Genomic DNA, 15,128 nt, shown 5'->3' with positions numbered 1-15,128 from the left:
ATATATATATATATATATCTCCTAGAAAGAAAAGCAAGGGAACAAGGAACAAGTGTAACAAAAGGCAGGATAGTGGTTAGTGGTCACCTCTAGTGCGGAAGAAAAAGCATGTGATCCTAAAGGAGTACACAGGAATTTACTGGGAATTTATTCCTTAATATAAATGGTGGTTAAATGAGGTTTGCTTTATAATTATTCTTTAAACCATATTTGTCTTATACACTTTTCTATGTCTGTGTTTCACAATTAAAAAATAAACCTGATCATGTCATTCTACTTAGAATCTTTCGAAAGTTCTTCATGTTGGAATAAAATCCAAATTTTTTAGCTTTAAGAGATCCTTCATGATATTTCTCCTGTACCCCTCTTCAGCTTCATTTCTACCACCCCCATTTATGCCCTAGCACAGCAATGTGATGCATAGTACTCACAAAAAATCATACTCTGACAAGCCTCTGGACCCTTGGAAAATATTCCCACTGTTTCCCTTCCTCTGGTTATTTTTTATTATCCTTAACATTCAGTTAAGTTATCAGTCCCTCTGGGAACTCTTCCTTGACAAATCCCCATGCCATCTGTATTAGACTCTCTCTGCTGCACCTCCTTTAGCACCCTAATTCTACCCATTTAACAGCCCTGTGTAAGTACCACACTCTTTGAATGGATCTCCCCCAATTAATGGCACATTTTGTCGTGAGCACCATACTCTTTAGACCAGAAGCTCCTTTAAGGCAGGTACTATCTCTCTCATTTATCCCAAGAGTTAAGGATAATATCTACATCACAGATTCTCAATAAATGTTTGCTTAATGAATAAATGTTTAAGATGGGGCAATATATGTTTTCTACATCACTGGAAGTGGCACATAACAGAAAATATCACGTTCAGCCATATAAAATTGCCCTTACATTAGATTCACGATGGTTGATTATTGGCAACATACTATCCTCTTTTATAACAAACACGTATTTCATACATGCTGATTAAGCACAACATAGTGATGACTATTATATCTACTTTCTCAATATCACTGTAAGCAGACTATAATGAAAATCATGATGTGAAATAAGTATAGGGTCAATTTCATAGTCTTCTGCACTTACAGCTTATGCATTAACTCACAAGGAAGCCTACCTACCCAGAGTCATATGAGCCTCTAAGCAAACGAAAGAGATATATTGATCGCTAGTTCAAAACAGCCTCTTTTGGAGTCTTACAAGCACCACTGTCATGCGCTATTTCTCAAAGAAGTTATTTGACAGATTATAACTGGTTCATCTCTGCTGGAGTCTATTGATTATTGACTTTGGTGACTATAAAGCATCAAGGATTTGATTTAAAAAATATTTTGCCTGTGTGTGCTGATATTTTTATAAAATAATAAGTTTTCAAATTATTCCAATTATCAGAGAAACTGGATCCACTTTTAATACTGTGTATTCGGCAAAAGGATTTGTAGGGTAAATGTCTATGAATTGAGTTTTATAAAACTGTGCTATGATTTCTCTCCCCTTATTTCCAAGGATCTAAATGTTATGTTAACATATATATTATATACATTCTTTATATACTCCTATATATTTACATAGGAGTGTGTGTGTATGTGGATTCCTGAAAGGCACTGAGCATTATAATTTAGCTCAGAACCAGTTCTTCTACCAGAGGGGATGAATTGGTAAAATATGGAATTATGCTCTAAATAATAAAAGCCACTGAAAAACACTGTTAGCAACTGTTACTCAGGCACATGAAATTGTTCATTGCAGCTATCTTACCAGACTGGTAAGATCATAAAAATCATAGTGTTTTACCATGCACCCATGCCCCTCGAGACTTCATGTGGCATCATCAATTAAACATGCTGTCCTACTGATTTTAACTTCTTTGGTTGAAATTATTTGGAGCAGTATTTCTTCAGATCCATACACTAAATCCCATACAAAATTTAAGGTGGTTATGGAGATCACATGTTTTCTGCTAAGGAACCTTTTTAAATTTGTGACTCACCACTGCTTGTCTGGTTTCTCATCTAGAGGGAATGGTTCTAATTCAACAGCTTCTTGCATGAGTTGCCATAATGAAGATCTGTGATGGTCCTGCCGTTGGTGTTCCTCACGCTAGCCTAAAATCACAGCAAAAACACAGCAAGAATTTGATTTTAGCACTTAAGTGGGAATTTCACTTGCATTTAGGGAACCAAAAGACTGACAAAGACAAATGGAAATGAGTGATGGGACACAGGATGAGGGAATAAAACATCTGAAGGTAGTTCACTCTGTTCAAATGCATCACAAGCACAAGAACTTTGGTGTTACCGACACCAGAGTAGCTGGATATTTTACAATCGGAACAGAAGCCAAATTAATAATTATTACTTTAGCTGACGTGGTATTTGGCTTTGTTATATGGATTTGGTTTTGAGACACACGGCACCCTACTCAGCTTCTCCTGGGACAGCTCCATTGTTGCATGTATGCATACTCTGCTTTTCATGGAAGATTTTATTGGAATGATGGGTTACATACTTACCCATAAAAGGAGGAGGAGACGTTCAAAAACCTCTGAAGTATGTAAAATAAAATAAAACTAAACTGAAGCTGGTCTGAAGCTGGAAACAGACCTATATATATGCTTTCCCATAATCTGATCTAGTTACAAAAAGAGATTTGTAAATTCAATGTTACTGTTACTTTTTGAGATCATATTGGACCAGCTTCTCCAAGATTTGCCAGTTTTCAATGCTCTACCCATTATCAAACCATAAGTTTTGATTTCTAGAACTTTGGAGAGTATGCTCACCATACTGAAAATAAACCTCCTCTCTGCCCCAACTAAGAGTCCCTTTCCTGGCCAGGTGCGTACAACTTACGGCTAGGAATTCCTTCCCCACTATACCCTCCTGCTGCCCAGACATCCAATGTGGCCTCCAATGTCACATGTATTTCTTTCTCCTCTGAAAACCTGTTATATTTCTTGTCAAATTACTAATTCAGCCCTTGATTATACACCATCTTTATTTAACCTCATCTCCCTAAATGACTCTATGCTCCCAAATGGCTCCAACTCTTCCTTCCATTGCACTTAGCAGAGAACTCTGTACCTGGAAGACATTCATCCAAGGAATATTTATTGTGTCCCCACAATGTGCCAAAAAGACACAGTCAGTACCTGAGAGATTATGCTTTCGTAGAGAACACAGGAAACGGGCATAGGCCATTACTGTACTGTGATGAGTGCTATGACGGAGGAAGCACAGGCACTGAATACACCTTGCCAAATAAATGGGCCTAAGAGCTTCCATTTCACTTCACTATCAGTGCTTTCAGATCCTCTTTCCAATGTATGAGAAGAGGACAAGTACTTGAAGAAACTCATTTTCAGGAAGCACATGGAGCACCTGGGCAGGTAAACATCCAAAATCCAGGAGGCGGTTCTACTTTTCTACTCCTAGGAAGAGAAGTCACTAAGATGAATTTCTAGTACTTTTTTAAGTCGCTGCTGGGTGGTAGCGTTTTCTTCCTGCTTTCTATAACACACACACACACACACACACACACACACACACACACACACACATACACACAGTAGCAAAAATCCTATTTATTACTGAGCAGGCCACTCTGCAAATGCCTGAGGGCCCTGTAGGGGAACTCCACTTTACACCTGCACACCATATGGGATTTCAGAGCAACTGTGGGTTAGGAATGCTTCTAAGGAACCTCCAGTCATCTCTTTCCCCATTCAAAACTTTAATTTCCATTCCTAGGAGCATTAGCTCTATAAGGCTATGGCTTTCACATCTCAGAGATAAAGACAGTAAGAAAGGCCACAGAGGCTTATTAAGGATGCAAAACATCAATTCGACTAGAAAAATTCTTTACCAAAAATAAGTATAAATCTGTAGTCCACTTCTCGTACCAAAATTCTTCTTCTGATTTAAGGATTTTCAATATCACCTGAGTTCTCCATTTGGAGTTTCTACCAAGATTCACAACAAGAATTGGGGGGGGGGGAGAGATAGTACCTAAAACATACAGATTTTTCACTTTCCCCCCTTTGCCTTGATTTTCTCATACGGATAAAATGTACTCAAATTGAAAAATCTTTAGTCAAAACCTGACAACTTTGCTATAAAAATATGTACAGATAGGTAAATTTCTAAAATTCAAGCTCCAATTCTCAATTACATTTTCTCTTTCAAAGAGAATCAATATGCAACATGATCTTTTATCTGAATCAGCAGCAGTGTCTCATCTCAGACTTCTATAATGCAATAAATATATTTAATATACTAAAGAAATAAATGGTTCTTGTTCTCCTTTACCAATAAGCATTCCCCCAGTGGTCTACAGGCCCAACTTTATCCAAGTCCGTGGTCCTCAGAAGAAGGTGTGAGAGATGCATGTGTGGTGGGGAGGAAATACTCAGCCTGCAGCAAACACAGCATTGTACTCCTTTCTGTCATTACTGGACACTTTGTGCTTCTTTTTGCTTAAGTGTTGCAATGTCCAACCAAAAGCTTAAAGGAGACTGCAAGAGGAAACAGTAAACGCAATGGAGAAAGAATGTTAAGTGTCAATTTGTTTACTTCTTCTAATTGAAGGAAGACTCCCTTGCTGTGAGACCCATTATTCTCATAAGCAACTAAGCAATCATTTGATTTGCACACACCAGTTCCATGCAAAGTCTTTTAGCTCCAAATATGACCTGAAGCCAGAACTAGAGCAGGGAGGGAGAGCATCTGCCCCCATGTTTAACAAACAAGAAAGCCCCCAACTTGTCTTTATTTTTATCATCAGTATTAAAAGACTTTTTCACTAAGATTATATCCACAGACACAGATTCATTTACATAAAGCCACAATAAAACTTTAAAAAAAAAAAAAGCCTTTAAATAGGGGATGTTTTACCTTTAAACATGGGAGGCTTTTCCACATTACTGAGGTTAGGCAGATCCCTTTTGCTTATGCTATTCCTGTAAGATATACTAACCAGGGAAATCCTACGAATTTTCTTGTAACTTAAAAATATACATTTATTTTATAGCATCCACAATCAAGTCCCAGTTCATTCTAACCTTGAAAAACATTGACCACATCCTATAAAACCATTAAATACTAATAGGTGCAGACGTACCAGATAATGACAGCAAAACACACTCGGTCCCTCTGGGATCTGTTCACAAACATCCCCTTCCAGCATGACAAACACACTCCTCCCAACAGCAGATGCTGTTCTGGGGCAAGCAAGCAGGAAGCTGGAGGCAGCTGATTTTTCCACTTCACATATGATTTCTTACTGCCTCATCATCAAGAATTTTTTTTTTTTTTTACCAGAACTGCAAAGATTCTATAACACCAGGAGCCCATCAAATTAAAGCTACTTTACAACAGGAGGGAGTCATGTGCAGATGAAGAAGCACGAAGACTCTTTAATATGTAAGGTCACACCACCTTTGTCATCTGATTTGTTAGTTCCGTTGTAGGGAAGAGAAAATCCAGTTTGCGCTGGGTAATAAAATAAGCTAATCCAGTACTTGATGTCAATTAAGAGTGAGATGGAGGCAGGAAAGGGGATACGTGCCAGAGGCAGCAAAACTGCTCTATCCAGGCTGTCTGGCCCCTAAAATCCAACGGTTCCGAAGTAGAGTCAGCAGCTTGTGAGCTCATTCATGAGCCTCACTACCTACATTTACAACATACATGCTCACCTATGGCAGAACATATACAGAAGCCTCTCAGAGAGAAGGGGTCATTCCTGTAACCATTTTTGATATGTGGCTCGGCATTCTGTGAGATCTTCCGGGGTCTGACAGCTAGCAAACGAGGGATAGAGGGAGAAATAGGACTGTGGGCTAGCAACACTTATTTTCCTTCCATCTGGGGTCTGACAGCTAGCAAACGAGGGATAGAGGGAGAAATAGGACTGTGGGCTAGCAACACTTATTTTCCTTCCATCTGGGGTCTGACAGCTAGCAAACGAGGGATAGAGGGAGAAATAGGACTGTGGGCTAGCAACACTTATTTTCCTTCCATCTGAAAGGTGGCCTGTCCCATGACTTAGCCTGCCTCTTTCTGGTTCGTTCATAAAAGTTACCGTCAACACCCCAGCAGCATGCAGGGCTCTGCAGCAAAGACAGCCCGTGTAAACAACCTTGTGATTCCTTCAGAGCCTACTGCCATGGGATAAGCCATTCTTTTTCTGTAGCTAAATGGCAGTATCTGGGAAGTGAAGTGTTAGAAGGCAAAAGCAGAGACAGCCTTTGGATTTAAATGTAGAGAGGGAAAAATACATATATAATTTTTCCGGAAATATCTCTAACCTTGATGTACTCGAAGATTTTCCAATAAATCACATTTACTTTGCTGCAGGCACAAATACATAAATTCTGATAAGTATACTCATTTCTGATATTTTTTTCCCAAAAGAGCTCTGACATTTCTAGGGGACACAGTATCCCAGCACAGAATATGGGAACCCTGCCATTAAAAAAAAAAAAAAAAAAAAGGCTGCCTGCTGTGACTAGGAGATCACTTTCTTAAAGGGATCCCTTACCTATGCGACTGCAGTGCCAATGTTTCCTCTAATCTCTAACCTATCCCCTGTCCTGTGTTCCTCTCCCTGGCCTGAATTTAGTCTAGAATTTCTCTGCAAGAGTAATGTCATTAGTTTTGCAACTAAAATATATAAATACCATTTCTTACTAAAAATAAATATGTTCCAAAATATTTATTTAAATTACACCTCTCAGGAAGTAAACATAAATGCATACTTAAAGACATGATTTTTTAATGTTTTATGGAACCCAGAGCATTTCTTAGATATAGGACTGAGGTCAGCACTTCTAACACACAAAGCTGTTCACTGTCTCTCTGTCTCTTTCTCTCCCCCCCTCCCCCGCTGTTTTTCTCTTCCCTTCTGTAGCTCTGCATTGGTCTAAAAACCCCTGGTCACAATAAGAAAGCTCCCTCCCACCCTCTGCCAACCCTCACTCCAAACAGGAAGGTTTCCACACGCCCAAGTCTGGGGAGAGATGCTCCACGCAGAAGGAAAGGCTGGTGGCTTCTTGCCTCAGAGGTACTTCACTTCATGAACCTGCTTTCCATCCCATCTCTCCCACTTTTCCCATGCTCGCTCTCCCACCCCACCAGGAGCAATCAATAGGCATCACCCCACCCTCCAAAAAACATGTTAGAACCCAGAAGGAGCAAAGAGCCACCTACCATTCCGTGCTTGAGAACTACGATCCTGATCCAGCAGTGTTTGCCCCAGAAATCCTCCCTACTTGTTTTTCATTAACCACATTCCAAATTGTAATAAGGAATAGATTCTTTGGAGGTGGGGAAATCGTTTAAAATTAATGATAGACAGGTGATTTCCAAGAAAACCCAATCTTAAAGTCACTCAAGCCCCTAGGAATTGAGGGGTGAGGAGAAAAAAGGAAAATTGTAAAAATGAAAAAAGAAAAGAAAAAGGTAAGCATATAACAAGCACCACCCACCCCCATAAAAATAAAAAAAGAAGGGGAGGATTTTTTTTAAAAAGAAGAAGAGTGGCTTGCTGAATCACCCTCTTTCACTGCCTGGAAACCATTGTGCAGCGTGATGCTGCCTGTACCATTGTGGAACCTACCAGAGGAGACGGACAGAGGGCTTGGGGAATGGGGTTGCTATGGCAACCGAAAGGAGCACACATGACGTCAAAGCCCAGAGAGGTCTCGGGAGGGGTGAGAGGGGGAAAGGGAAAGAGGAAAAAGTCTATGTGCGGCTACAGCTACTGTGTTTTCCGGTGAAATGAGGACCAGGCAAAATGGAAAGGACTGAGGTTCGTTGGCAGCCGCTATCAGGAACTACGACATCAGCAGCCCGTCTGCACAACCCAGAGAAACAATCTGCTCCATGCAGCCCCGGCCGTGTACACAGCAGGGCTGAGGAACGTACGCCTGCAGACCAAAGCACCGAAAGAAATACACTCCATCTCTGCTTTTCAACTAGCTCAGTTTTTCGCAAACAGCACAAAGTGAGACTTGTAGTCTCTCTCAATGTCAAAACAAACAAGGATGGAAATAACCCCAGCAGAGAAGTGAGCATCTGAGTCCCAGCTGGACCCCAGAGGTCGTTTGTACGACACTATTCCTCTTCTCTGGATCCTTGGTTTTTATAAACATCATAAATAAATACCCACTACACCAAACTCAGCAAACTGATTATTAGATTGCAATTAGAATGTGGAAAAAATTACTATTAATCTGAGTTAACAAACCAGGGGTTCTTTTTTTTTTTTTTTTTAATTACTGATTATTCTCTGGAAAACTGATACAAACTGTATTGTTACTATTTGGGGCAAATATCTCTATTTTATTTAAGTAATTTGCTCTGCTTTTGACTCTTAGAATATATTTTTAAGTCTCCATACAGTTTTAGCATCTACAAATAATACTTTTTTTAGAATGAGGGCAGTTAACCACTTCTACTACTTTAAAAAAATTACCAAATTTTTAACCCTTTTAAAATATTTTCTTTACATAAGGAAAATTTTCAATTCAAATTTGGCCTAACTAGCCTCAGTCCTTGGACTTCTCAAGTTACATTATTTAACCAATTCCTTTTTTGCTTAAACAACTTCGTGGTGGGTTTCTGTCCATTGACACCAAGTAATGCTGAGTTTTATACCATTGTGCACTGTTTTAGAACCAGCATATTTACATGAAGAAGAACTTTCTTCCGTGTGTTAACAGAAAAGACATAATATGCAACAGATATAAACCAAGCAGTGATCGTAGACACTAAAACATCATAAAACTGTGTGGGACTACATCGGGTTTTGTTTTCATTGTTGTTGCTGCTATTACTTTATTCAGGAGGGAATCTAGAAAAAAAAGTCTTACATGAGTTTTTCTGTCTTTAATCTATTGGCCAAGACAAGGTTTTGGATGTTGCTTTACTCTACTTTCAAGTTCAACAGGAATCAGTTGACTATTAACTGTTAGTCTTGGCAATGGGTCTACCTAAAAGAAAACTATGTCTCAAGCAAAAATACGTATTGATTAACCAAACAACCTTATAGTACAATATAACTAGTATTCAGGCTTTTAAGTTATTGTAGTCCAAGCTTTGATATCAAAAGTCCATTTTTAATAACTGGATATCAATGAAGAAAAAATGAACACAATTCTTACCTCACATTGCAAACACAAAAATTAGAGATAAATTATACATCAAAACATAAAAGCTAAAATCTGTAAAGCTATTAGAATAAAATACTTCTTTTAGAAGGAAAATAACTTTCTGATCTTGGAGTAGGCAAAGATTTCTTAGGACACAGAAAGTACCATAACAGAAAAAAAAAAATAGACTTGGTCAAAATTAAAGCTTCCACTTATTCAAGTCACCATTAAGAAAATGAAAGAGACAAGCCACAGACTAAAAGAAAATAGTTTTGATAAACATCTGAAAATACTTTTGATACTATTATATGATACTATCAAATTCAAATACAAAGTCTAGATTATATAAAAATATCTTACAACTCAATGACAAAAACAATTTTGTTTAATGGTCAGTCTTGAGCAGGCACTTGACAAGGGAGATTTATAAATGGTTGATAAGTACATTAAAAAGTGTTCAGCATCATTAGTCATCAGAGACATGCAAATTAAAACTGCAGTCAATGCCATTTTACACCCATAAAAATGGCTAAAATTAAAAAAGACTAACTACACTAAATATTGGCTAAGATATAGAGAAACCAGAACTCTCCTACATTAATGGTGTGAGTATAAAATGGTAAAACTACTTTGGGAAATCGTTTGGCAGGAGTTTTTTTTTTTTAATGATAAACATATATCTATAGTATGACTCAACAATTCTATTCATAGATAGTCACCCAAGAGAAAAGAAACATATTTCCATTAAAAAAAAAAAAAAACTGTATTTGTAATTGGTAAAAAGTAGAAACAACTCAAAGTATATCAACAGGAGAGTGAATAAGCAAATTATGATATATTCATATAATAGTATACTATTCAGCAATAAAAAAGAATGTCAACTATGAATAGGTTAGAAACAACCATTTTCTTCCATTAGATATTAATTCTTGATGGCACAATTTACCAAGAATAATAGATACCAACATTGCTTATAGATTAGGAGGTGGATTTTACTGTTTAGAGCTTTAATTCTGAACCTACTCATTTCAGTAATATTTAGATGATCAAAATGTTCTTTTAAGTCTATTCTATACACAATAGAAAAATTAATTTAATACAAGTTGGCTTTTAAAAAATCAACACTAAATAGATCCCATTCATGATTGGATAAAACAAAAACTATTTACTTAAAGCCCTCAATAAGATAATCCTAATGTAAATCCTATTGCAATTTCTCAATCAGAAACAATATGTTTTAGATTCCTCTCTTCCCTCCTAAAACACAATTTTAATCAAAAGAGAGAAAGAAAATGAATAGATACCTACTGACATCATTGTACTTGGCAGGCACTCTACTTATGCCTAGTTGTACCCATCACATAAATTCCCACAAAAGTATCTCCTCCCTTTCATTTGTTATTTACCATACTATATGTTGTATTACTCGAATTTTATGACTATATAATATCCTACCTCAAATTCAACTGTAACTTAATCTTTCTTAGTATTCATTGTCTTCCCTGAAAGTTCCCTCTTCCAGGAATCTGTCATATCTTCTTACACTTGGTAGGTGATCAATAAGGTTATATAATTCTTCTACCAGCTATCAAACTTTTTATCTCAAATATTATTATGGAGTGTTAAGTTTTTATTTTTTTATTTTTTTTTATTTTTTTTTTTTAAAGATTTTATTTATTTATTTGACAGAGATAGAGACAGCCAGCGAGAGAGGGAACACAAGCAGGGGGAGTGTGAGAGGAAGAAGCAGGCTCACAGCAGAGGAGCCTGATGTGGGGCTCGATCCCACAACGCCGGGATCACGCCCTGAGCCGAAGGCAGACGCTTAACCGCTGTGCCACCCAGGCGCCCCAAGGAGTGTTAAGTTTTTAGATATCCAGTATTAAAGAGGAAACTTCTGTTACAAATTTAATATTTAAACATTAACTGTTTGGAACTCTTTTCAAAGGGTATTCAAATGAAACTATTTAATCTAGAAGTCTGACCTGAATTCTATCAGTAGTGTCAATCATAAAGGTTTTTGAAAGAAGAGTTTTAAGTGAATAAATGAACGTAAGTTCTTATTTTCAAAAGCATATAGGTGTCTTTAGTATTTCTTATATCAACTTTACTTACTTAATAGCATGTTTGTAGTCTGTGGTACGACTGAAGATTTACAGGAATATTTCTGTTCTCTAAACAGGGAGATCTCCCTTCCCTTATAAATGAAAACTTTGTGCTATTACGCTTTCAAAATGAACTACTGAAACATGCAATAACATTGATGAATCTCAAAAACATGCTAAGTGGAAAAAATGAGACAAAAGAGAGCATTTACTTTAAAAATCCATTTATACAAAGTTCTAAAACAAACAAAATTGTTCTATGGTGATGGGAATCAGATTGCCTGGGGGAGCCACACGGTTGAAGATTGTGATGAGCTCAAGAGGGAAATTTCTGTAGTGATGAAATGTTCTGCATCTTGATAGAGGTGTAAGTTATTACATAGGTGTAAGCATTTGTCAGAACGCCTCAAGGTATAATTCCTAAGATTAGTGCATTTCACCCTATGTAAATTGAACCACTGTTAAAAAATAATAATATTCCCAAGAATAAGATTCCCAAGAAGAAGAAAAGTGCTGTGAGCAATAAGTTAGAGTTCCTCCTAACCTGCACATCTGGTCTCATACCTTGAATCTTGATTTTGCAGACCCAAGCAAACCCAGCAAAAGGAAAGGCCACAATTCGTGTCAACAGGATCTTAAGAGATCTAGCAAACCTTCCAAAGTGAAGCAGACAACTGAGGTTTACCTAACAAACAAGAAATAAGAATTCAGACATTAAAAAACAGATTTTTCAGAGAAGCCTGGCAAGAAGCAGATCCTTAGGGTTCTGCTGTAGGAACTATCATTTAGTGTCAGGACGCAAGACTCTGGAGGAAATGAAGATACTGATGAACTGGCTTTCCAAACAGTAAATGGGAAGGGACTCTGGAATAAGGGACACAAAGGAATCAAGTCAGTGAAATTGGAGTAAGAATTCCATTTCTGAATCCAAGTCCAAGTGCATTCATGGGGGCTTAGCAATAAAACCAACTACTGCACTAAGATCTCTTAAAATTGGTCCTAGGGGCGCCTGGGTAGCGCAGTTGTTAAGCATCTGCCTTTGGCTCAGGGCATGATCCCGGCGTTATGGGATCGAGCCCTACATCAGGCTCCTCCGCTGGAAGCCTGCTTCTTCCTCTCCCACTCCCCCTGCTTGTGTTCCCTATCTGGCTGGCTGTCTCTCTGTCAAATAAAAAATAAATAAAATCTTAAAAAAAAAATTGGTCCTAGAGTAGGGTTACTACTAACTCAACCCCATTTGCCAGAAACTTCCCAGGTATTAGCAAGTCCCACATACCAGGAAACCCATTGGTCCCAGGCAAACCAGAAAGGTTGATCATCCTATCCCAAAGCCTAAAACGGACTTGAACCCTCAGATGAAAATTAAAGGTCCTAGTTCAAAAGTTACAAAAGGAAGAAGTCAAAAATTTGTTATAATAGTAGTGTTGCTAAAGAGGAGTGTCACCTAGCGACACTTTCAATAATTGGATTATTATGCCATGAATTAAGATGGTGGCAAAAGGATGCAAATGGTTTGGTAAACACAAGCAAAATTATGAAAGATAAATCAGTAGAACTGGGTGAGTGAATATGAGGGGAATGCAGAGGATGAGTGTTGATTCAGATTCTCTGTCATTTCAAGATATATAATAATGTCTTCTCTCAGAGAGTCAGTCATGTATTTTTCACAATACTTCCACTTAGGGAACACTAGTCCTTTGGAAAACTATTTCATAATCTAAAAGTTTCAGAGATGCTGCATTCAATATCTCCCTTTTGGAAAATTATATTTCATTTTATTAAATTAAAAGCCCTGAGAAAACTGGAGGTTAAAAAAAAAAACTAAATTTCTCAAAATGAAATAAAAATGTATATCTTAAAAGAATTTCTCAAATGAAGTTTATAACTAATATCTTTTATTATTCTGTTTGGATGGGAAACACAAGGCCAACAGCTTACCATGGCCATGATGGTGAACTCAAAATACTAATGGTTCTTCATATGATCCAGCAATTCCACTATCTGAAGGAAGTAAACACACTAACTTGAAAAGCTATCTGCACCCCCATGTTCACTGCAGCATTGTTTACAACAGCCAAGATATGGAAACAACCTCAATGTCCATCAGTGGATGAGTGGATTGTGGCATATATATATATATATAAATATAATTCAGGCATAAAACAGAGTGAAATCTTGCCATTTGCAACAACATGGATGGGCCTTGTGGTCACTATGCTATGTGAAATAAGTCAGACAAAGAAAAATAAATAACATATGATCTCACTTACATGTGGAAACCAAAAAAAAAAAAAAAAAAAAGCCAAGCTCATAGATACAGAGAACAGATCAGTTGTTGCCAGAGGTGGTGTGGGGAGTGGGTGAAATGGGTGAAGGGAGGCAAAAGGGATAAACTTCCAGTTATAAAATAAACATCATGGAGAGGTAGTATACGGCATTGTGACTATAGTTAATATTGCATTGCATATTTGAGAGTTGCTGAAAGAGCAGATCGTAAAAGTTCTTGTCACAAGAAAAAAAATTCTGTAACTATATATAGTGATGAACGTTGACTGGACTTATTGTGGTGATCATTTTGTAATATATACAGATGTCAAATCATTTTATTATACATCTGAAATGAATGTACAGCATGTCAATTATACTCAATAAAAAATAAAATAGTAAAGGTTTCTAATGAGAGTAAACTGTGATCAATGTCATAGAAGGAGAAAGGATCTATCTCTGTATCACTTTTCTTTTTAATTAATAGACTTTATATTTCAGAGCAGTTTTAGGTTTACAGAAAAATTGAGCAGAAAAGTACAGAGAATCCCCACACAATCTGTTCCCCTCCCCCACAGTTTCCCCTATTATTAACATCTTGTATCAGTGTGGTAAGTTTGTTACAACTGATGAACCAAATAATGGCATGTTATTATCCATTAAAGTCCATAGTTGATATTAGGGTTCATTCTTTGTATTGTACAGTTCTACGGGTTTTGACAAATATACAATGTCATGGTGCACTCCCTTTTAATTATCTTCTTGCTTTAAAGTCAATTTTACATTCAGAAAACAACTTCATTCACATCAAAAGAAAGTACATAAGATTGGTCTGCTGAAAGGTTTTCCTAGTGGACAGATCACAACTGTTACAATTCAATGGCAGAAAATGTACTTTGAACCAACTTTTATTAAGCTTACAAAGGCATTCGTTTTTTTTTTTTACCCTAAGAATACCATAACTAGCCAGATTATGTCCCTTTGTGGTTAAACATACCTTGTAAATGCAGAATATCTGCTACAAAGAAAATAGTAGTTATACATAGCTTTTCAGTATCCTGATAGACTTTTTTGACAGTCTGGATTTAGTTTACAATAATAAAGGGGGGTGGGGAATTCTAGTTGTAAATAATACCAAAAAAGCTTCAGTTTCCTCAGGTAGCAACAGCTTAAAAAATCTAATTAGAGTATTTGTCTTTTGAACAACTATGTTAATAGAAAACTGCCCTTTCTTAGATTCCAGCAGAAGCTGGTTTGTGAGATAAAGAAACAGTTATTCTTGCCAGACATCCTCAGGTTTATCCACACTTCAATCCATGCACAGCTACAGCAATTCCAATTTTCCTTATCCTTGCTTTACTGCCGTGCCTCAGAAGCATGACCAAAGCATCGAGATACCACGGATTAAATTTGAGTTTGGTCTAGGAATTCGACTTCTTACCACTTTGCAGCAATTCATATCTTCATTAAAAAGGTTATTCTTTTTTATTTTTTTCAGCTTTATTGAAGTATAATTGACAAGACTGTAAGACATTTAAGGTGTACAACATGATGATTTGGCATACATGTACATTGTGAAAAGATTCCCCTCA

General features: G+C 37.1%; 1 protein-coding gene across 5 annotated transcripts in view; it reads right to left on the bottom strand.

Moving 5' to 3' along the window:
• The window catches only part of MAPK10 (mitogen-activated protein kinase 10), a 575,903-nt gene that overhangs the window by 290,530 nt on the left and 270,245 nt on the right, over positions 1-15,128 (bottom strand). For 4 of the 5 annotated variants that reach the window (XM_040625182.1, XM_008706167.2, XM_008706163.2 and 1 more), the window contains exon 3: positions 2,009-2,123. The gene's annotated coding sequence lies outside the window, so the exon portion shown is untranslated. Of the gene's footprint in view, positions 1-2,008; positions 2,124-7,223; positions 7,484-15,128 lie in introns of those variants that run through there. The other variant, XM_008706164.1, reaches the window with a different exon arrangement.

Source organism: Ursus maritimus, unplaced genomic scaffold, assembly GCF_017311325.1.
Source record: "Ursus maritimus isolate PB19 unplaced genomic scaffold, ASM1731132v1 scaffold_8, whole genome shotgun sequence".
Classification (NCBI taxonomy): domain Eukaryota; kingdom Metazoa; phylum Chordata; class Mammalia; order Carnivora; family Ursidae; genus Ursus; species Ursus maritimus.
The sequence above is the reverse complement of the archived record's forward strand: the minus strand, read 5'-3'. Positions and strand labels throughout refer to the sequence as shown.